The sequence below is a fragment of the Ailuropoda melanoleuca genome, chromosome 7 (genome assembly GCF_002007445.2).
Source record: "Ailuropoda melanoleuca isolate Jingjing chromosome 7, ASM200744v2, whole genome shotgun sequence".
NCBI lineage: Eukaryota > Metazoa > Chordata > Mammalia > Carnivora > Ursidae > Ailuropoda > Ailuropoda melanoleuca.
This window is the reverse complement of record NC_048224.1, coordinates 30,566,054-30,590,567: the sequence shown is the minus strand read 5'-3', so window position 1 is coordinate 30,590,567 and position 24,514 is coordinate 30,566,054. Positions and strand designations below refer to the sequence as shown.

The 24,514-nt window shown below is 40.0% G+C and overlaps 1 long non-coding RNA gene across 1 annotated transcript in view; it reads right to left on the bottom strand.

Annotated features, from left to right (window-relative positions):
• Positions 1-24,514, bottom strand: part of LOC109491034 — a 137,949-nt gene that overhangs the window by 70,718 nt on the left and 42,717 nt on the right. The window contains exon 2 of the long non-coding RNA XR_002144415.2: positions 10,141-10,205. This is a non-coding gene — a long non-coding RNA (uncharacterized LOC109491034). The remainder of the gene's footprint in view (positions 1-10,140; positions 10,206-24,514) is intronic.

Below are 24,514 nucleotides of genomic sequence, written 5' to 3'. Positions count from 1 at the left end.
GTATGTCCTTCCATTTCTTTCTGCTATTTTTGACTTTGTTTTCTCCTTAGGGATGATCCCTGTAGATTGTGCCAAACAAGCTTATTCTGATTGTTTCACTGTTATCAAGACATTTTCTAAGATTACCCAGTCTCAGTGGGATTATTCAGAGCATTCCTAATCCATTCAGAGGTAGCAAATCAACAAAATGCTGGCATATATTATCAGAAGGCTGCTATACCATTCCAGTTAATGATACATTGTCTTCCAAAAACAGGCTGTAAGGACAGAAGACCTGAATACCCCAGAGTATGAACTTGGTTTCAGCTGTGCATCAATGCTAATTAGCCTGGGACAATTTTTTTCACTTCTCAAAATAAACGTACAGCCCAGTCTAGTTGCAGTGTGAAACATAAGAAACAGGTCCTAGTCTGAGATCTGTGCTCTCCTTGAGAAGTTGGAAAAAGAAAGTGAACTAGCAATAATTCTAGAAAAGAGAGGCCACTGTGGGGAGTTTTGGCCAAACCCAGGCCAGCTGTGTGACACCATCTACCCTTGAGGTGTTACCAAATGAGGCACTTGTTATGGGTTGAATTATGTCTCCTGAAATGATGTTGAAGTCTTAACCTCCAGTACCTGTGAATGTGACCTTATATGAAAATAGGTGTTTGCAGATGACAAGTTAAGACAAAGTCATTAGGATGGACCCTAATCCAATATGACTGGTGTCCTTATAAAAAGGAGGAATTATGGGGGAAGAAAAAAGATGGTGGAGGAGTAGGGGACCTTTTTTCAGCTAGTCCCCTGAATCAAGCTGGATATCTACCAGATCATCCTGAACACCCATGAAATCAGCCCAAGAGGTAGGAAGATACATCTGGATCTCTACAAACATGTCCAGTGCTGAGTATTGAGGTACAAAGCGGGGAGCCATGACCCCCCGCATAGGTATTGGAAAATAAACAGAAGAGGGAGGGAGCAGCCGGGATCCAGCACTGGGAAGCAGTAGCCACCTGCACTGGGGAGCAGGTCGGAATCGCGGACCGGTACCCGCAAGAAAGCAGACTGAGACTGGGAACCTGGGAACACGTGTGCAACCAGACTGAAAACTGGAGCTCCGGAGCGCTCACCCGAACCAGACTGAAACCGGGAGCTTGGGAACACTCGTGCGACCAGACTGAAAACCCGTGCTCCAGAGTGCTCACTGGAACCAGACTGATATCAGGAGCTTGGGAGCTCATGTGCATCCAAACTGAAAACCGTAGCTCCGGAGCGCACACTCGAACTAGAGTGAAACCGGGAGCTTGGGAGCGTGCGCACGACCAGACTGAAAACCGGAGCTCCAGAGCGCGCACGAACCACACTGAAACAGGGAGCTCAGGAGAGTGCACGGGAACCTGGGCAGCTGATGATGTTAAAAGCAAAAAGGACAGAGACGTCCCAGCCCTGGAAGCGAGGCTGAGAGAGTGGCTGTGGGGCACACATCCCGGGATGCTGTGGGGTTTTTAGCAGCACTGACAGAAACATAGTTAAAGAGGCCAGGAGAGCTCAGTGGAAAGCAGAATGAGATCTCTCTGTTCAGAGACAGAGGCTAGGATATGGCCACTGCTGCTCTGACTCTCAGAAGAGTCACAGAAAACTGCCAGGGAAAGCCACCAGAGAACAAAAGCCAGGAAATACCGGTTTGCATTGTGCCCATCCCCACCCCCCTTGCAGGGGACAGGGAACCTCCAGCCAAACACGGTTGCCTAAGTATCAGCGAGGCAGGCCCCTTCCCCCAGAAGGCAGGCTGAAAAATCAAGAAGCCCACATCCCTAAGATCCCTATAAAACAAGTGCACATTGCCTGGGTCCTGGTCAATAACTTGGGCTCTGTGCATCCCCACAACCTCTCCTCATCAGAAGGGCAAAGAGGAGGAATCTCCAGCAAAGAAAGGAGAGAGAGACGGTGGCCTCTGCCACAGAACTGATGGATATGGATATAGCCAAATTGTCAGAAATGGAGTTCAGGGTAACAATGATCATGATGATGTGTAGGCTTGAAAAAAATAGTAGCAAAAATATTAACGAGACTAGAGAATCTCTAAGGGCAGAAATGAGAGCAAATCTGGCAGAAATTAAAAATGCTATGAATCAACTGCAGTCTAAACTAGATGCTCTGATGGACAGGGTAAATGAGCGGGAAGAACAAATTAGTGAATTGGAGGATGGGATGGTAGAAGAGAAAGTTAAAATGGAAACTTGGCTCAAAAAAATCCAATCTCAAGAATGTAGATTACGGTAGATTACTGACTCAATGAAACGTTGCAATGTCAGAATCATTGGCATCCCCAAGGGGGTGGAGAAAGAGAGAGGTCTAGAAGAGATATTTGAACAAATTGTAGCTGAGAACTTCCCTAATCTGTCAAAGGAAACAAGCATTTGTGTCCAAGAGGCAGAGAGAACCCCTCCCAAGGTCAATGACAACAGACCTACACCACATCACGTCATAGAGCAATTCTCAAATATTAGATCCAAGGAAACAGTATTGAAAGCAGCCAGGGGGAAGAAAATCCTTACGTAAGAAGGAAAAATATTAGAATAATGTCAGACCTGTCTACAGAGACCTGGCAGGCCAGGAAGGGTTGGCAGGGTATTTTCAAAGCTCTATATGAGAAGAACATGCAGCCAAGGATCATTTATCCAGCAAGGCTGTCATTCAGAATTGATGCAGAGATAAGGACCTTCCAGGATCGGCAGAAACTGAAGGAATTTGTAACCACCAAACCAGCCCTACATGAGATATTAAGGGGGGTGTTCTATAAAAGTAAAAAGTCCGCAAGAGTGATACAGAACAGAAATTTACAATCTATAGAAACAAAGACTTCACAGGCAACATGACAATATTAAAATCATATCACTCAATAATCACTCTCAATGTGAATGGCTTAAATGCTCCCATAAAACGCCACAGGGTTCCAGATTAGATAAAAAGACATGACCCATCCATTTGCTGTCTCCAAGAGACTCATGTTGAACCTAAAGATACATCCAGACTGAAAGTGAAGGGATAGAGAACCATTTTTCATGCCAACGGGCCTCAAAAGAAAGCTGGGGTAGCAATTCTCATATCAGACAGATTAGATTTTAAACTAAAGACTGTAGTTAGAGATACATAAGGACACTATATTATTCTCAAAGGAAGTATTCAACAAGTGGATATGACAATTATTAATATATATGCCCCCAACAGGGGAGCAGCAAGATACACAAGCCAACTCTTAACCAAAATAAAGAGACATATAGATAAGAACACAGTAATAGTAGGGGACCTCAACACCCCACTATCAGAAATAGACAGAACACCCTGGCAAAAACTAAGCAAAGAATCAAAGGCTTTGAATGCCATACTCGACGAGTTGGACCTCATAGATATATATAGAACACTACACCCCAGAACCAAAGAATACTCATTCTATTCAAATGCCCATGGAACATTCTCAAGAATAGATCATGCTCTGGGACACAAAACAGGTCTCAGCCAATACCAAAAGATTGAAATTATCCCCTGCATATTCTCAGACCACAACGCTCTGAAATTGGAACTCAACCACAAGGAAAAACCTGGAAGAAACTCAAACACTTGGAGGCTAAGAACCATCCTGCTCAAGAATGACTCGATAAACCAGGAAATCAAAAAACAAATTAAACAATTTATGGAGACCAACGAGAATGAATACACAACGGTCCAAAACCTATGGGATACTGCAAAGGCAGTCCTAAGGGGGAAATACATAGCCATCCAAGCCTCACTCAAAAGAATAGAAAAATCTAAAATGCAGTTTCTATATTCTCACCTCAAGAAACTGGAACAGCAACAGAGGGACAGGCCTAACCCACTGACAAGGAAGGAGTTGACCAAGATTAGAGCAGAAATCAATGAATTAGAGACCAGAACCACAGTAGAGCAGATCAACAGGACTAGAAGCTGGTTCTTTGAGAGAATCCATAAAATTGATAGACCACTGGCAAAACTTGTCCAAAAACAAAGAGAAAGGACTGAGATTATTAAAATTATGACTGAAAAGGGAGAGGTCACGACCAGCACCATTGAAATTGCAAGGATTATTAGAAACTTTTATCAACAGCTATATGCCAAAAAACTAAACAATCTGGAAGAGATGGAGGCCTTCCTGGAAACCTATAAACTACCAAGACTGAAACAGGAAGAAATAGATTTCTTAAATAGGCCAATTAACTATGAAGAAATTGAGTCAGTGATAAACAACCTTCCAAATAATAAAACTCCAGGCCCAGACGGTTTTCCTGGGGAATTCTACCAAACATTCAAAGAAGAAATAATACCTATTCTCCTAAAGCTATTTCAAAAAATAGAAACAGAAGGAAAGCTACCAAACTCATTCTATGAGGCTAATATTACCTTGATCCCCAAACCAGGCAAAGACCCCCTCAAAAAGGAGAATTACAGACCGATTTCTCTAATGAATATGGATGCCAAAATCCTCAACAAGATCCTTGCTAATAGAATCCAACAGTACATTAAAAGGATTATCCATCATGACCAAGTGGGATTCATACCTGGGATGCAAGCATGGTTCAACACTCGCAAATCAATCAATGTGATACATCATATCAACAAGAAAAGACTCAAGAACCATATGATCCTCTCAATTGATGCAGAAAAAGCATTTGACAAAATACAGCATCCTTTCCTGATTAAAACCCTTCAGAGTGTAGGAATAGAGGGTACATTTCTCAATCTCATAAAAGCCATCTATGAAAAGCCTACTGCAAGCATTATTCTCAATGGGGAAAAGCTGGAAGCCTTTCCCTTAAGATCAGGAACACGACAAGGATGCCCACTCTCGCCACTATTATTCAACATAGTACTAGAAGTCCTTGCAACAGCAATCAGAAAACAAAAAGGGATCAAAGGTATCCAAATCGGCAAAGAAGAAGTCAAACTGTCTCTCTTCGCAGATGACATGATACTCTATATGGAAAACCCAAAAGAATCCACCCCCAAACTACTAGAAGTTATAGAGCAATTCAGTAATGTGGCGGGATACAAAATCAATGCTCAGAAATCAGTTGCATTTCTATACACGAACAATGAGATTGAAGAAAGAGAAATTAGGGAATCCATTCCATTTACAATAGCACCAAAAATCATATGATATTCGGAATTAACTTAACCAGACAGGTAAAGGGTCTATACTCTAGAAACTACAGATCACTCTTGAAAGACATTGAAGAGGACACAAAAAGATGGAAAAACATTCCATGCTCATGGATTGGAAGAATAAACATAGTTAAAATGTCTATGCTACCCAGAGCACTCTACACTTTCAACACCATCCCAATCAAAATACCAATGACATTTTTCAAAGAGCTGGAACAAATAGCCCTTAAATTTGTGTGGAACCAGAAAAGGCCCTGAATCGCCAAGGAAATGTTGAAAAGGAAAAAGAAAGCTGGGGGCATCACGTTGCCTGATTTCAAGCTATACTACAAAGCTGTGATCACAAAGACAGCATGGTACTGGCACAAAAACAGACACATAGACCAATGGAACAGAATAGAGACCCCAGAAATGGACCCTCGGCTGTATAGACAGCTAATCTTTGACAAAGTAGGAAAAAACATCCAGTGGAAAAAAGACAGTTTCTTCAGTAAATGGTGCCGGGAAAATTGGACAGCTACGTGCAAAAGAATGAAACTGGACCACTCTCTCACACCATACACAAAAATAAACTCCAAATGGATGAAAGACCTCGATGTGAGACAGGAATCCATCAAAATCCTAGAGGAGAACATAGGCAGCAACCTCTACGACATCGGCCAAAGCAACCTTTTTCATGACACATCTCCAAAGGCAAGAGAAACAAAAGATAAAATGAACTTGTGGGACTTCATCAAGATAAAAAGCTTCTGCACAGCCAAGGAAACAGTCAAAAAAACTAAGAGGCAGCCCACAGAATGGGAGAAGATATTTGCAAATGACACTACAGATAAAGGACTGGTATCCAAGATCTACAAAGAGCTTCTCAAACTTAATACATGAGAAACAAATAATCAAATCACAAAATGGGCAGAAGATATGAACAGATACTTTTCCAATGAAGACACACAAATGGCTAAGAGACACATGAAAAACTGTTCAAAATCATTAGTCATCAGGGAAATCCAAATCAAAACCACCTTGAGATACCACCTTATGCCAGTTAGAATGGCAAAAATTGGCAAGGCAGGAAACAACAAATGTTGGAGAGGTGTGGAAAAAGGGGATCCCTCTTACACTGTTGGTGGGAATGCAAGTTGGTACATCCACTTTGGAAAACAGTGTGGAGGTCCCTTAAAAAGCTAAAATAGAGCTACCCTATGACCCAGCAATTGCACTACTGGGTATTTACCCCAAAGATATAGACATAGTGAAGAGAAGGGCCATATGCACCCCAATGTTCATAGCAGCATTGTCCACAATAGCTAAATTGTGGAAGGAGCTGAGATGCCCTTCAACAGATGAATGGATAAAGAAGATGTGGTTCATATATACAATGGAATATTACTCAGCCATCAGAAAGAACAATTACCCAACATTTGCAGCAACACGGACGGGAGTGGAGATTATGCTAAGTGAAATAAGTCAAGCAGAGAAAGACAATTATCATATGGTTTCACTCATTTATGGAACATAAGAAATAGCAGGGAGATCAGTAGGAGAAGAAAGGGAACAATGAAGGGGGGTAAAAGAAGGGGGAATGAACCATGAGAGACTATGGACTCTGGGAAACAAACTGTGGGCTTCAGAGGGAACGGGGTGGGGATTGGGATAGGCTGGTGATGGGTATTAAGGAGGGCACATACTACACAGAGCACTGGGTGTTATATGCAAACAATGAATCATGGAACATTACATCAAAAACTAAGGATGTACTGTATGGTGACTAACATAACATAATACAAAAATTTTTAAAAAGGGAGGGAATTCTGACACAGAGACAAATAGAGAAGGAGGATGACGTGAAGACACAGGGAGACCTCCAACATGCTAAAGACCACCTGAGGCCACCAAGAGCTAAGAGAGGGCGCATGGAACAGAGTCTCCCTCCTAGTCCTTAGAAGAAACCAACCCTGCTGACACCTTGATTTCTGACTTCTAGCCTCCAGAACTAAGACAATAAATTCCTGGTGTGTAAGCCATCGAGCTTGTTGAACTTTGTTACAGCAGCCTCAGGAAGCTAATACAGTCATCGAAAGAAAGAATTGGTTTAAAACCTGGTTGACGATTCAAAACCAGACCACTAATCCAGAGGACTAGGTAAAAAGAGGCACTCAGAGTGTAATGTCAAAGAAGGCAGGCATCAGACTGAAGTAATGAGAGAAAGTTAAAAGGGCAGAAGGAACAAAACCAGGAATAATCACAAAACCAAAGAGGAAATTAGGTTTGCTTCATGAACATGGATTTATGCCCACGATAGGGCAGGCACTGTCCTAGGTGTTGGGGATTCAAGAGCAAATAAGGAGTTACCTGTCATCTGCCCCACTAGACTTTTGTTGATGTTGTGTGCCAAGATAGTAAGCAGGGCACTTTGGGATAAAGGGGTGGAGAATGCTCACAGAGCAACCTGGGATTTGGGGAAGACTTCTTGGAAAATAGGATATCTAGGCTCAATCTTAAAGGATGAGAAATTGGCAGGATGGACCAAAAAATGCTTATTTTCATAAAGAATCCAAGGGCTTCTTGATATTGTGCTAAGAGTGTGTAACAGGATGTGACTTTTTTTTAGGAGGAAAGAGGTACAACCCTCACATACACACTTGAACTGAAACACCACAAGTTTATCACCTTCAGAGCTGGAAAACACCCAAAGTAATAACCAGCAGAAACAGTCACTACATTACCAAGCAGAGGAAACCATGGTCAATGGGAGTACAGACCTCAGCATTTGGGGACCTGAGAGCAGGAGGAATAAACTGCATGTGCCCCGCTGTATTTGTTCTTGATACACATGAGACACCCCACACCACTGTCACCTTTGAGAACTACCAGAAAAACATAGAGAACTTCCCAGGGGCTCCTGATAGCAATTGGGAACAAGCCAGAGAAACCAGAGTAAAAATGAAAATAATAAGGATCTCCTAGGGTTTTTGTAAGAAAAAAGAATAGATAATATTTCAAATCAACTGGGATATACCACCTCCACTCCATCTATCACTGTTTGGTCCTATCTGCATCTGTGTTTATTTTATCATCTTGTGTTAATTTGTCATCATTATCACTTACCGATATTCATTTCTTGAAAGCAACCTATTTTGGGAATGATGGCTCTGTACCACAAATGAGGGTGATTTAATGACTGGCAAGTAGCAATCTAATGGGGATCACAGTGGCTGCAAGCCTGAGCACAGACAGGAGTGGCATGGACCTCCTTTGTGCTGCTGCGCTCTGCTAATTGGATCTAATGGAGGAGTTGGAGGGATTCTCCTTCTGTTTTCCTAACAATATTAATGTCTTCATGAGGTTAATGAAACCGCTAACATGAGCCAACTGTGAACGGCTTCGGCTTCATGTATAATATAAAACCATCTATTCTGAGTCTTATCCAAACACTAGGGATTACTACTGTTGTGGGTGGTTTTGTCTATTAATGTATATAACATCAGGAGTTTTTTTCTTCTTTTTTCTTCTAAGAGCCAGAATCAAAGACTACAAAGGATCTGATCTGATTCAGAGATTCCTAGGCTGGTAGGTGGACACCAGCTGGGGGTGTCCAAGGCTACAAGTCCTGATTTGGTCACATCCTTTATGGTCTCTACTGCCCCCTGCTGGCCTGAAGAGAGAGGAGCAGCTCTCCAGCACCCCCATGGGACATGGCACGCACCAGAAGACAAGATAAAATATGAACACCTATTATTTACTATCACTTACTATGCACTTTTTAATTTAATTCTCACAAAATTCCTATAGGGTAAGTCTTTTTACTGCCATTTCACAGATGAAGAAACTTAGGTTCAAGTAGTAAGCCAAGTCACCTAAGGATACAGGGCCTGTGAGTGGCAGATCCAGGACAAGGTAGAAATCTGTCTGACAACCGTTGTTATGCTCCCACCAGGAGACATAGTATAGTGAAAAGTACCCATACTTTATTTTTTTAAACATTTTATTTATTTATTTGACAGGGAGAGAGACAGCCAGAGAGAGAGGGAACACAAGCAGGGGGAGTGGGAGGCTCCCAGTGGAGGAGCCCAGTGTGGGGTTCGATCCCATTACACCGGGATTACGCCCTGAGCCGAAGGCAGACGAGTAATGACTGAGCCACCCAGGCGCCCCAGTACCCATACTTTAAAACCAAATAAACTGGAGTTTTGATTTTAATTCCCCAACTTAAGAGCTGTTTAAAATAAACTTTCAGTAAGTTATTAAATTTATTTAAATTTGCTGAGCTTGATTTCTTCATCTGTAGAATATGAATCATACCTACCTTGGAGGATTGTTGTGAGGGTTAACATTAAAGTAGGCAAAACACAAGACCTGGAATACAGTGCCTGCCCAACGGATGGTAGGTCCTATTTAGGCCAGAGACAGATAGTAGACAAGGATCAGCATTCCTGTGGCTCAGTGGCTGCTTCATTCAAATTCCCAGGAGGTTTGTAACTCAAAGCCAAGGCTCAAAAAATACCAGAATGCCCAAGTAATGAGGCCAACACACCTGAATAGCTCCTTAACACTTATAAACCACTTCTGTGTATATATTATTTGATCTTCATAAATATGTACCTATAGGTGCATAAATATGCCACAATTAATTGAGGAAACTCACAGTATGCCCAGCATTACACTAAGCATATAAAAAACATTGTTGAATTTCATCTTCATAACAATCCCACATAACAATCTCCCATTCCGTGGGCTGCCTCTTAGTTTTTTTGACTGTTTCCTTGGCTGCCATCGTCTAGATGAAGAGAGTTCAAGTAACCATCCCAGAAACACATTGAACTAAGCAGCTAAGACTTTAACATGGACCACAGGGCTCATTTCTCTCTACCATCAGGCTATAGTGCCTTCTTCTGAAGTAGGCACGGCAAGTATTACATTTTTACTATATACATGAGGACAACCTGATTCATAAAAAGGTAACCAACTTCTTTAAGTACTCACCAGCTGTATTTGTGAAAATAGGGCTGAATGGTAACCAGGGGTGTCCAGAATGAAGTTCCTTGTCTCTGAAGAAGATCATAACAAGTTAAGATGATTATTTGCCAGGTATAATACAGATAACACTTTTGAATCAAATAAATTATGTTTTATTTGGCTCTGAGGTTTTTTCCCCCAAACTTCTGATTCTATAATCCTATTTCTAATGTAGAGGGCCTCAAAGTCTTAAAACTAGAATAATTTTTTATTAAGATACATTTAGAGCAACACTGGCATGAAAAGGTTTCAGATGTGTCAGGCTTGCAATGTGACAGCTGGAGAAGAACCTTGTGAGACTAGTCATTGTCCAAAAGCATTAACGTCCAAAGATAAATTCATAATAATCGGAAAAACCAATTATTCATTGAAACTGGAATGAGGAATGATGTAAGAAAAAAATATATTATCTCTTTTCAAATATGGCCCATAAATTAAAATCTATGATAAATCACATATAATTGGATGGACATCTGCAGCAGAAATTAAATTACCAAAGAAAAACTGAACATTTGGGGAATTTTAAGAACATGGAAACTACTAAGAGAGATGGCTTTCCTTGCAGATTGTTTAACAGATTCATTTCTTATTTAAAATCTTTTAAAGAACAAATGTGATGTCTCCCACTCACTAGCTCCTTTTGAATATGAAGGATTTTCTAAGAACTAGACTGTGAGGACAGGTATCTCCAGCAGTAAATCCAGAAAATGCCATTGTCATAATGTCAGGTATTTAAGGACATTGCAACACAGGGACTATCACACATAACTATAATGTCTACATACAAATTTATCAAGTTTGGATACAAGTCTGAAACTTGTAACCATAACATATAACAAATCTGTTTAGTTATAATTATGAGAATCATGAAATCAGAATGGAAAGGCCTTCATAAATATGAACTTTCTCATCTTTAAAAATGGCATAGGGGGGCGCCTGGGTGGCACAGCGGTTAAGCGTCTGCCTTCGGCTCAGGGCGTGATCCCGGCGTTGTGGGATCGAGCCCCACATCAGGCTCCTCTGCTATGAGCCTGCTTCTTCCTCTCCCACTCCCCCTGCTTGTGTTCCCTCTCTCGCTGGCTGTCTCTATCTCTGTCAAGTAAATAAATAAAATCTTAAAAAATAAAAAAAATAAAAAAAATAAAAATAAAAATGGCATAGGTTTCTATATATCTCAAAATGAGCTGCATATTTAAAATGAACAGTGAAAAATACAAATTAACATTTTGCTTCTTAAAAGTTGTATATAAAGGGGAAACACTTGTTAAATTACTGGAAATCTTGCAATTTAAAATAAACCTGTATCTTGACCCTTCCCTTTCATAAAGTGACAATTTAACGTTCTTCAGTTCCTGTTGCTTTATTTTTAACTTATATTTTTCTTTTATTGTAAATATTTGTTTATTCAACCAAGACTTTGAAGGTGATAAAGTGTATTAACTGAGAAAAGTCTGCCTTAAACACAAACATTGCTGCTTTTCAAGGAGAGTTACCCTTCTGTGACCACAGCGTGAATGAAGACACACTTGGCCATTCAGCAACACGGGGCCAGGAAGTTGCCTGCATCTCATAAACCACTATGAGTCACTACAACATAAGAACAAGACAGAGAAATGGCAAGTGTCCAGCAGCTAAGAAGGAGATCTCCCATCTATTGTGAGATATTTTCATATCAGGGGCAAGGGAAGTCCTCTTGACAACCAATGGACATCCCAAATTCCCAGCCTCTCCCCTTCAAACCTGTGTCATCTCCTGACCAATTGAAAGGCATGATTTTTTTTAAAAGATTTTATTTATTTATTTGACAGAGAGAGAGAGACAGCAGTGAGAGAGGGAACACAAGCAGGGGGAGTGGGAGAGGAAGAAGCAGGCTCCCAGTGGAGAAGCCCGATATGGAGCTTGATCCCTGGACTCCGGGATCACGCCCTGAGCCGAAGGCAGACACTTAATGACTGAGCCACCCAGGCACCCCTGAAAGGCATGATTTTATTCCATACTCTATACTCCCTTCACAAGTTATTATTTCTGCTCTTTCCCATTCCTGCTGATGGTATCATATATGTAAGACTTTCTTCTATCCCCAATAGTGAGTCTCTTGGAAAGAAACAAGCTTTTGTATTTCTTTAGTTGTGTCTTGAGAGGTATTGAAAGTAGAAGTAAGGAGAGCTCAGTTTAGAAAAGTCAAAGCAGACCCAGGTGCTCTCCATAACTTGGGTTGGACCATGGCCCCTGAACAGGCAAATGGGCCCAGGGGTCCCTATGTCAGAACAAAGCCTTATCTTTCTCCTAACAAGGAAGCTTTCAGAACCCAGCCAGTACAGTAGCTGTCCACTGGACCAAAGGAAATGTCTAGCTTCAATCTGTGCCAAGTGTGAGGGCAATTTTCATATTTCAGTGTGTACTTTTGTCTGGGTGATTAAATTCCTCTCTTCTAGGAAAGAAGGCTGAGGAAAATGCTTTTATTTTTAGAAATCCTTAAGGGGTAAAATCCACCCAGGCAGCCCAGAGAGGGAAATCAATCAATCACACACCAGAGCTAAGATTTCACTTTATAGTAAGTGTGAGCTGGGAGAGAAGCATGTCAGGGATTCACTTGCCCCCTACAGGGTCTCAGACTAGAATATCACAGGTAGCTGAGACTGCATTCCATAGTAGGGCTCTCCAGGCAGACCTGAGAAGATTCTGCCAAGGAACACAGAAGTCTAACCCAGGAAGCAAAACACATCTTTCTACAGCACCTTTCTGAGCTGTAGTTTATAAAATAGATGTGTGCTTTTTTCTGATTGTATAACACTGAACAAATACTAATGAGTATTATTCTATCTGGAATAAATACACTAGAACTTAAAAGGGAAATGTGCCCGAGATGTATGGTATGCTATGAAGACTGGACCCATATTCAGAAGACCCAGGCTCTAGCATTGCCATATACTACTACGTTCCCAGCATTCTCTCTAGCTCTCAGTTTCCTCATCTGTAACACAAAGTGATTAAAAAGTTGTGAATTGGCAGCCCCTGGGCTGACTGCCCTGAGTTTTTCCAAAAAGTTTAATTTAATCATCTTTATATGAGGCATATTCTATCCAGGCAGCTAGAGACCCATCACTTTTTTTTTATCTCATACCCTTCTTCCTTTACGATACCTGAAGCATTTGGGCTAGAAATTTAAAAATCTCAGAGTATATCCCAGTCTTTAAAAAAAACGACAGATTTTGACCCAGGCAGCCATAACTAATATTCCTGTGTTCCCTCCCTATTTGAATATCTTAACTTGAGCTGCATTTTTAAAATGAAGAAAGAAATAAAGGCAGTCCAGCAAGAGGAAGGAAAAGTATGTTAAAGTATGACACTGGGAAGTGTCATGCCATGATTTCAAGATGCAAGCAGTTGGGCATGAGTAAACAGAAGGGTGTAGGGGGAGAACTAAAGGGAATAGAAAAATTGAGGTGAGATGCATAGCAAGGGACACATACTGAAAGGAGTTGTGAGCTAAGCTGAAGATCCTGAACTTTGTCCTGAAAACTGGAAAGAGATGGCAGAGGGAGGGGGGTGGGGGTCACTGAAGATTTTTAACCTGATGGATTTCTATTTTAAGCCTCTCTACCCTGAAAGCTGCATGGAAGATGCACAAGTACTTTTCCTATCAGTAAAATAAGTTGGTGTAGAACAAGGGTTCACACTGCTGGGTACATATTAGAATCACCTGAGAAACTTGTAAAAGCGCTGCTAACCTAGCCTCAAGCTAAGAGATTTTTATTTAATTGAGGGGGTAGAAACAGGTAAGGTATATTTTTTTCTTAAGTGTGAAAACCTTAGAAACTCTGAAATTCTATCAACTATGTCAAAGAAGGTTCCTACCATTCAAAGTGAAGTGTGGCAAAAAGCCATTTCCTTTGTATCTTCAAACCCCAAATCTGGAACAACGTGTGGAAAGCACCTCCAAGCGGTTTATATCGCTCTACTTCTTTAAATTGGTTTTATTCTTAGGTGTATCAAGCGTTTCTCTGAAAAAGCATAGGATTATTTCAGAGAACGATGCCAAACTTCTATTTTAGACTTTCACACTGTTAAATCATTTAGATGTGAAAGAATACCAGCACCTCCCAAAGAAATGGAAAACTAATAAGAAATTGTGGCAAAACCTATTCACATCTTATAAAGGATAGTTTTTAATCAATCAGCCAATGAGCATATACATAAAGCACCTTAGAGCTTTATGCATATACATAAAACCCTAGTCTGTGTAATAATTTCCAAAATTATTTATTCCAGCATGGTAGGAAAGCAGCTCCCTACTCATTTTCTGCCTCTCTCTTTCCCTAGCCTGAACCTGAAGACAATAGCTTATTTGCTTGCTTGCCTATTTTCAAGACTAATATTTATTGAGCACTTCCTATGGGCCAGGCATTGTGCCAAGGACTTTACAAGTAAGTATTCATCACCATTTCATTAATGTGGAAACTGCAAAGAGGAAAAATAACTCACTCAAGGGCACAGAACTGGTAAGAAGCAATGCTAGAATTTGAATCCAAGTTCACCCTCCCAATCCATGTGCTTCACCACTACCCTGCAGGGTACGGCCATTCCCTCCGACTATCTAATTAATCTTGACACCCACCCACACCCCCAAAACCCTCGAACCCCCTACCCTGACCTGTGGAGCAGGATTTCACTGTGAGTTCGCTAGAAGTATGCAAAGATGTAAATTAAGGGTAGACACACATATAACCCGGATCATCTGGTCCTTACTCTGGGGCGATCCCTCAGCTTGCTGAAGGAGGGCGCCCTCTGCTGTTTAAAATGATGTAGGTGTGGGTTAAGAACAGAGAGCCAGGAAGATTCAGAGGGCCTCCTAACAATGAGGAGACCGAAGCTTGAGATGAATTTGTCCCTTATAAACAAATTACCTCCCGCTCATAAAGAAAACACTCCGGCTCCCCCCCCCAAAGAAGCAAAAGACGTCCATCTCAGTGTTCAAGATTTTGTCCAAATTCAAAGCACAGAATCATTAAGAGGTCCTGAAATTAGTCTCCACCCCTTAGATTAGACGTTATTTTCCTGTGCTCACACTGTTCACATTAAACGGAAGCTTTAACCTCTATGGCTACTGCCATCTTCTAAAAGTGTGAGAAGGAATGTCTATATTAAGCATTAAAATGACGCTGAACTTGCTGCTAAGAATTACACAGCCCTGGATGCTTTCTTTATCCTGAAATTATAAAACATTTAGGGACCCCTGGGGCAAGTTAATCATAAAATATTCAGCAACATCTGTGCCCCATTATTTACTGACAGACTAGACCCAGAAAATATGGCGCCTCTATTGCCGGCCGCACTGCATCACGTGGGCCGGCACGTGGTGGCTAGAAGCGCTGTTCTGCAGTCGTTTGCCTCCGTCACCCTCTTTCTCCCTCAGTCCTTTTCCTCAGCAGCTCAGTCACGGGGCTACCAATTAAAGCTGATGATTAGGTTTGTGCTCAAAGCCTCTGCGGGCAAAGCAATGTCTAACAAAAGCTCCCCAGTCCTCCAAGGGCTGGGGTTGTGTGCCTCACCTCCAGAATTTACACCGCTGAGTGGCAGGGAGACCCGGTCACACATTACGGAAGGAACTGCAGCAAGAATGGTGAGAGCGAGGGGCGCCTGGGTGGCACAGCGGTTAAGCGTCTGCCTTCAGCTCAGGGCGTGATCCCGGCGTTATGGGATCGAGCCCCACATCAGGCTCCTCCGCTATGAGCCTGCTTCTTCCTCTCCCACTCCCCCTGCTTGTGTTCCCTCTCTCGCTGGCTGTCTCTATCTCTGTCGAATAAATAAATAAAAAATCTTTAAAAAAAAAAAAAAAAGAATGGTGAGAGCGCCCCCTCCCTTCCTGGAGTCTGCACTTGCGCATGCGCATGTGCAAGCTTCTGGCTGCTCCGTCCCAGAAACTGACAGAATCCAGCAGGAAAGGTAACAGAATAGAGGTGAAGACCTGTGCATTCTGTCAGGCAGCCAGTCAATAAATGCATAATCAACACCTTCTCTGTGCCAGGCTCAGTGCTAGGCTCTGGCTTCTAGTCCTGACCTAGCTGCCTCGTGACCCTAACACCTCTGTGCCCATAAGTGTGGGTTTCAGGATGGGGGTATGGGACAGAGACAAGACTGTCACCAACAGAGCTGTTGTAAACTACATGCCATTCCTATCACCAAATTCTGGTAAACAGCTGCCCTCTCCGCCACACTCTCCCCCCATCCCCTACTACATGTTTGTTTCGGAAAAAATTCCTCACAGGATATAGCCCAACTTCTTCAAGAACTACTGGATTAGATTCTTTGTAACCAAAGTGACCATACACGCAGTTTGTCCAGGACAGTCCCAATTTACGCCGGTTCTCCTGGCTATTTTATTATCCTTTTTCACCCTCAAAAGTGTCCTAGTTTAGGAATGTACATTATATGGTCACCCTATATAAGGTCCTTTCCAGATTTAATGTAACTTTAACCACATATACTAAAGATTTCAGGGCTTTTAGAAACTTCCCTACAAAAACCTCTCCAACTATTTTGAGAGTCCCTATCAAGATGTCTCATCACATTGTGTTTCTATTAGACAGCATTGCTCTAGACCCTTGCTATCCAAAGTGTCATTCACAGACCAGCAACTTGACTATCACCTGGAAGCTGTTAGAAATTAGGATTTCAGGCCCCATCACAGGTCCACTGAATTAGAGTCTGCAGTTTAATAACATCCCCGGGTGATTCATCTCTATATTGAAGTTTGAAAAGCACAGAAGACCAGAATAGACATTTTTCCAAAGAAGACATACTGATGGCCAACAGACACTTGAAAAGATGCTCAATATCACTAATCATCAGGAAAATGCAAATCAAAACCACAATGAGATATCACCTTATACCTGTCAGAATGGTTAGAATCAAAAAGAAATAACAAGTGTTGGTGAAGATATGGAGAAAAAGAAACCCTCATGCACTGTTGGTGGGATTGTAAATTGGTGCAGCCACTGTGGAAAACAATATGAGGTTCCTCAAAAAATTAAAAATGGAAATACTATATGATCCAGAAATACCATATAATTCCAATTCCACTCCTGGATATTTACCCTAAGAAAACAAAAATGCTAATTCAAAAAGATATATGTACCCTATGTTTATCGCAGCATTATCTACAATAGTCAAGATCTGGAAGCAACCCAAGTGTCCATCAATAGATAAATGTGTGTATATATACACACAAAATTTTCTTTATCTTTATATGTAGCCATTTGCAGCAACATGGACGGACCTACACAGCATTATGCTAAGTGAAATAAGTCTGACAAAGACAAATACCATATGATTTCACTTATATGTGGAATCGAAAAAACAAAATGAACAAAGCAGAAACAGACCCATAAATACAGAGAACTAATAGTTGCCAGGGGAATGGGGGATGGGCAAAGTGGGTGAAGGTGAGTAGAAGGTACAGGCTTCCAGTTATGGAATGAAACAGTCATAGGATGAAGAGTACAGCATAGGGATTATAGTCAATGGTATTATAATAGCGTCGACTGGTGACAAAGGGTAACTACATCTATGGTGAACACAGCATAATGTATAGAATTGTCAAATCACTATGTTGTACACCTGAAACTAATGTAACTTTGTGTGTCACTATACTTCAACAAAAAAAATTCTCACTACATTAAAAACATTTTGAAAAGCACAGTTGAGGGGTCAAACTTTTTCTTTAAGAGGCTGGATTGTAAATATTTCAGGCTTTGTGGGTCATGCAGTCTTGGTCACAACTACTGAACTCTGTCACTGTATTATATATAAATGAATGAGTGTGGTTGTTTTCCCCTGAAACTATTTACAAAAACAGGACATAGAGTTTGCACATCCCTGGGCTAGACCAGTGGTTTCTCAAATGTTAGCATTCATTAGCATCACTTGGGGAGCCTGTTAAAACTTGCTTGCTGGGCCCCACCTCAAGAGTTTCTGATTCAATAGGTTTAAGGAAGGTCTGGGAATTTGCATTCCAAGCAAATTTCCAGGGCAGGCCAAAGCTGCTGGACCAGAGACCACAATTTGAGAATCACTACTCTAGAGTTATGGTTTTCAGCTCTGGCTGTATGTTAGAATTATTTAGGAGTCTTTTTAAAAATATCCATGCCTGAGTCTCTCTGCAGACCAAACAAATCTCAATCTCTAAAGGTGGGGCCTGGAGGCATTGATATTTTTTAAAAGCTCCCCGGGGTAAAAGACTTATTTGATCTGAAGAGAAATGCCTGGGTGGCTCAGTAGGTTAAGCGCCCAACTCTTGGTTTTGGCTCAGGTCTTGATCTCGGGGTCCTGAGATGGAGGCCCGCATCAGGCTCCCCGCTCAGGGGAGAGTCTGCTTGTCTCCCTCCCTCTCTGCCCCTCCCCCGGCTCATGTCTGCATGCTATCTTTCATAAATAATAAATCTTGAAAAAAAAAAGTTCCCTAGGTAATTCTAATGTGCAACAGGTATCTGCACATTATAAAATTACCTTCTATTCCCTAAATGACGATGGCAAGGTGTTAGGGAGACAGAAATGTTGATAAACTAATTTACAATTATCTGTGAAAAACCTCTTGCACCTTAACACACAAAAGACAAGTATTTTACAAGGGGATTCCTTCTTAAGACTCTCAAATTGGTAAAACAGACAGTGTGACGAAGCACAATTTAAAACTTTCAGGTTGTTTGGGGGGTATTTTTAAGTGAGCAGGAAGAAACATAGGTTATCAGGATTTGCATTCCCACCGTTTCAGTTTTCCATTTCACAAATAAACAACTCAACAGCAAGTACCAAGACTTGACTCCTGGTTCTGAGCTTGCAGATAAACCAGCTGTGTGACCTTGGGCGAGTCTCTTGAGCTTGTGCTTTCTTGACTAGGAAAGGGTTTGGCTTGTGTCCTTTCCAGCTCTCTCTGTCTTTGCTTTATGACTTGCATTTTATGAATCATGACTTTCTATAAACATTTCAAGATTTTTCTCTCCAGCAGCAGCAGTGGGTATTTTATCAATAGGATCAGGCCAACGGTGAAAGCAATTACTTACACAGAGATACCCTGTATGTGATTTTTGTTTACGGGGCTGCAAATCCTGAGCCCCATGTAACTTGCCATCTTTGCGGACCACTCCTAGAAATCAGAATCATGGCCAGGGCCAGTATCAGGTGGAGATTTCAGCTACTGTGCCAAGTTCTCAGCTACTCTGAATAGTGATACTGGGGCATGGGAAGAGAAGAGAGTAAATAATCTTAACCATTGACAAAGAGAATAAAAACAAAGTCCTGGGGGGGGCGCCTGGGTGGCACAGCGGTTAAGCGTCTGCCTTCGGCTCAGGGCGTGATCCCGGCGTTATGGGATCGAGCCCCACATCAGGCTCCTCTGCTAGGAGCCTGCTTCTTCCTCTCCCACTCCCCCTGCTTGTGTTCCCTCTCTCACTGGCTGTCTCTATCTCTGTCAAACAAATAAATAAAATCTTAAAAAAAAAAAGTCCTAGGATATAAGAGGTTTTATCCTTGGGCTAAGGAAAGAACAGAACAGACCCGAGAGAAATCAACAGAGTTATCTCACCAATGGTATGAGACTAGAAGTCAAGTGGGAAATGACCATGGCTACAAACTGTGGGAGAAGGAATAAGGACACTTATGTGAACCAGAGGAAAACACAAGGAAAGGCGGTAGGCATATATATGACTTCCTGCATCTATATTTCAGGCCTCACTTGAAAATAATCCAAATGCCCTTAGAAAGACCTATAAATATACAGTAATAAGATCAATTCTGATTCTTTGGGAAAACCCAGTGAATGAAGGTGCTCCTATTACTGAACAGACAGTCTTTGGACATTAGGAGTCATAATTTCTATGTGGGTTTTTAAGGAAGACATTTTATTAACTTACCTCACTAGATATTTATAAACATATTTTTATGTTTTTTGAAATTTAATGTATTCATCTCTTAGACGTTCTTTCTACTGAATAGTCTTTTCTATATCATGCACATTGGGAACTAGTTTTCCAGCCAGATACTTACCTTTTACGACTCTAAATAATCTCAATTTAACAAGGAATTAATTAAATATAGTAAAAAAAAACAAGTGGAATGATCGTAACATCAGTCTAATAATTCCATCTTTTATCAACAATGGATGTGAATCAATATGGGGTAAGCCGATCTCTTTGGCTGAGTCTTGAGAACCAAAATGAGATTCTAAAAATTGAAAAGTTATGGATTTAGCTGAATATTACTAAGCAATCCTATTACTCAGCAGGGAGGAAATGTGAAAAAGATATGAAAGTGACAGTTATTGAAAAAAAACAGAAGCATTACATGTTTATGCTCCAATAAGGTACAAATTTATGTTAGCCTTTCTTTTTAATCTGAAATAGGATAATATGTTATACATTAATCTCCAACTTGATTTTTTTCACATGATATCATTGGAATCCTTGCAGTTAAATATATGTGATATACTCTTTTTAATTTTGGCATAACAGTTTGTAGTAAAGATTATTATAATTTATCCAACCATTCTCCTCTTAATGTTCCTTCAAGTTGTTTCCAGCTTGTTTTTTTGCCAGTGCAAACAACATTAAATAAATATCCTTATTCATACATACTTAAACACTTAACAGTTTTGCTCTTTAGTGAAAATTACCAAAAGGGATTACAAGATCAAATGATATGTATTTTAAACCTTCACAGATATTGCCAGATACTTTCCCCAAAAGTTCTAGCTATTCAAATTCCAACCAGCAATGTACAACAACCCATTTTGTATTTTCACCAACACTTAGTGCGTCCAAAATTTCCCATTTTTACCACACTAATGGTTTAATTCTTATTTCCCTGAATACTGGTGAAATAAAGCATCTTTTCATGTCCTTACTAACTATCTGCACTCTTCTTTTTGTGAATTATCTGTGCATATACTAGGACCATTTTTTATTATGTCATTTGCCTGATTCTTATCCATTTATAGGAAGTCTTTGCTTATTAAGCTTGTTAAATTTTGTCCATCATAGATGTTGAAATACTTTTTCCTTTTTGTCTTCTATCTTTTGCTTTCATTTACATTATGTTTAAACATACATACTTTTATGTTTTTTGAAATTGAATATAATAGTCTCTTATTGCAGCTAGGTTTCTTGTTTAGGAAGTTCTCCCCATCCAAGATTATGAGAATATGCTCCTAAATTTCATTATTCTATTTTTCTACATTGAAATCTTTAATATATCAGAAATGTATATTTTTGTTGAGGTAAAATTCACATGCAGAGAAAAGCACAGATATAATCTTTCCATCATATATATGTATTGGGAATATTCTTTCACATCTGTGGCTTTCCATTCTCTTAACAATGTCTTTTGATGAGAAGGCATATTTAATTTTGATAAAGTCTATTCATCAGTTTTTTTCATTTATGGCTAGTGCTTTTCAAAAGAAATCTGTGCCTTCTCCAAGTTTACAAAGATATTCTCCCATGCTCTCTTCCAGAAACTTAATAATTTTTCCATTTAAATATACATCAGTGATTTATTTTCAATCAGGTTTGTTTATGGTGTGAGGTAGACCCTTAAGTTTGGTGGGGGTTTTTTCTGTATGTGTAATCAGTTGTTCCAGTACCACTAGCCTGGAATCTTTGTGAGGGCAAGACTAGTCCAATCAGGATGAGAAGATAAACAATAGCTGGAATACCTAAAGTTGCCGAAGATAAGGAGAATTAGGCATTCTTATACAAGCTGGTGCATAAATGTAAATCATACGTTTGTAGTACCTTCCTTCAGAGCAATTTGGCAAAGTATCAAGTTCCTTAAAATATACATAAACTTTGAACTAACAATATAATTTCTAAGAATTTATGCTAAGGAAATAACTCATGTCCCCAAATATTTCTGTACAACAACGGTCACAGGATAGAAGTAATCTAAAATGTCCAAAATCCGGAGATAGGTTAATAAATTATGCCAATTATAATAGATTTTATAATAGAATTTTTATGGCTATTAAAATTTGGTTCATACAACTCCATTACTATATATGTGTAATGTATTAAGTGAAAAAGAAGTATAAAACACCAAATATCATTTGACTACATTTTTGCACAACGATAAAGTAAAAGATGAGAGGGATATATACGAAAATGTTCTACTCCTAAAAGAGTAGTTTGCTCCTTGTCCACATTCATTCTTTAATCCTCTCTAAGTTTCAGGGTTGAGATTATAGATCATATTATTTTTCTTGTCTATGTTTCCCTTTTTCTGTACAATTAGCATATGTTGCTTTTGTACCAAGAAAAGAACATAATAATTTTAAAAGTAAAAAAAGTGAGCCTCCAAACCCATTATGTGTTTTAGTCATATGTTTATTCCCAATCAGCTTCAAAACAGTTGTATTTCAGTCAATTGCTACTTCTCTTCTCTTTTCCCTGGTGCAGATACCATGTGGATACATGGTGGATTTACAATTACTTGTCTTCTCCTCAACATATCTATTATTTTCATCATGGTTTAGTAGGTGTGTGTCATGTGGACAACCATGGAAAAACAATGAACCAGCTCATCAACACTGCCACAAAGTCAAACAGGAAATAAGACTACATTGAGAAAAGGGACCATTTATAGCCAGTATATCCAGAATTTCAGCTTTCTTGGACAGAGAAAAACTAGGAGAAAATTGGAATTGTATTTGCTATCTATGTGTTAGAATAGACAAAGAGAATTTGTCTGCTCACCTACTCCTTCCCTCTGCAGTACAGTTTGTGCTATCATTTTATACATTTGCTTTGCTTATATAGATAATAAAAGGGACATGCTGTTTCTTGTTCTGTTTCTTCTTCTATGTCAGTAATTTCGTTTCAGCCCTACCAACTGGTCCTTTTTGACCACTGCCTAGGACCACAGGCTTCTGTTAAACCTTGAGCTAAAAACACAATTCACAAGGATCTGTTGCCCTTTCTGTCAAACCTTGAACTAAAAGCACAATTCATGAGGATCTGTTGCCCTCTCCTGAAGTCAATTATTCTACTGGCAAAGAGTAATTTGTTCTTAGCTCCCATTCACTCTTTACTTCTCCATAGGATCATAGCATGTTGGAACTCAAAAAGTCTTAGAGAATAAAAGCTATCACTTAGAGTGCTCACTATATAATAGGCACTATTCTAAAAGCCATGCATACAAATTAACACACTTAATACTGACCACTCTAAAGTAGGTTCTATCTTCATTACAAAGATCAGGGAACTGAGGCACAATGAGGTTAGGTTAAACTACCCATGTCACACAAAAAAATATTCTCAGATTGAAATGGATGTTGTGTGGCACCAAAGTCCCCTCGACTCCCATGCTCTGCCTCTCCATCATCATCTGTACATCAGGTCCTCTTAAAGACAACCAAATACCATTCTCACTGTGGAAAAATTAGCACAGACTACAAAAGCAATACATCATTTATGCATCTGTCTTTTATTTTCATTTATGGTGTTTCTCACCTGAGGGAACATTTTACTCTTTATGTACAAAATCTCCCATTGTGTATTTTATGGTTTCTGCCTGCAGTGGGATACTTAGATTTTCATACCTCTAGATGATATGTAGCTATAGTCACCTATATTTACTTCAGTACTTCTACATTTATTTACCTATTCTATAGTCTATTTGTTTCAGTTCTCTTGGGAACATTTATGTCTCTAACTCAAGTGGAATTTATTTTGATGTGGTATGAGGTAACATTTCCAAAATGGTTTAGTCTGCTGTCTAGCCTGATTTATGATACATTCAATCTTTTCCTGCTGATTTAAAATGTAACCTTTATCAGACGAATCTTTCAGGACTCTTCTTCCTATTCCATCAATATGTCTCTCATTAGGATCCTTTTTTCCCCCATATTCTAATTTTTATTTGAATATTTCAAGTTTTTTTCAAATTTTAGTTAATTAACATAGAGTATAATATTAGTTTCAGGAGTAGAATTTAGTGATTTATCACTTACATATAATACCCAGTGCTTATCACAACAAGTGTCCTTCTTAATACTCGTTACCCATTTAGCCCCTCTCCCCACCCACCTCCCCTCCAGCGACTCTCAGTTTGTCCTCTATAGTTAAGAGTCTCTCATGGTTTGCCTCCCTCTCTTTTTTTGTCTTTCTCCTATGTTCATCTGTTTTGTTTCTTAAATTCCACATATGAGTGAAATCACATGGTATTTGTCTTTCTCTGACTGACTTATTTCACTTAGCATAATACACTCCAGCTCCATCCATGTCATTGCAAAGCAAGGTTTCAATCTTTTTGATGGCTGAGTAATATTCCATTGAATGTATATACCATA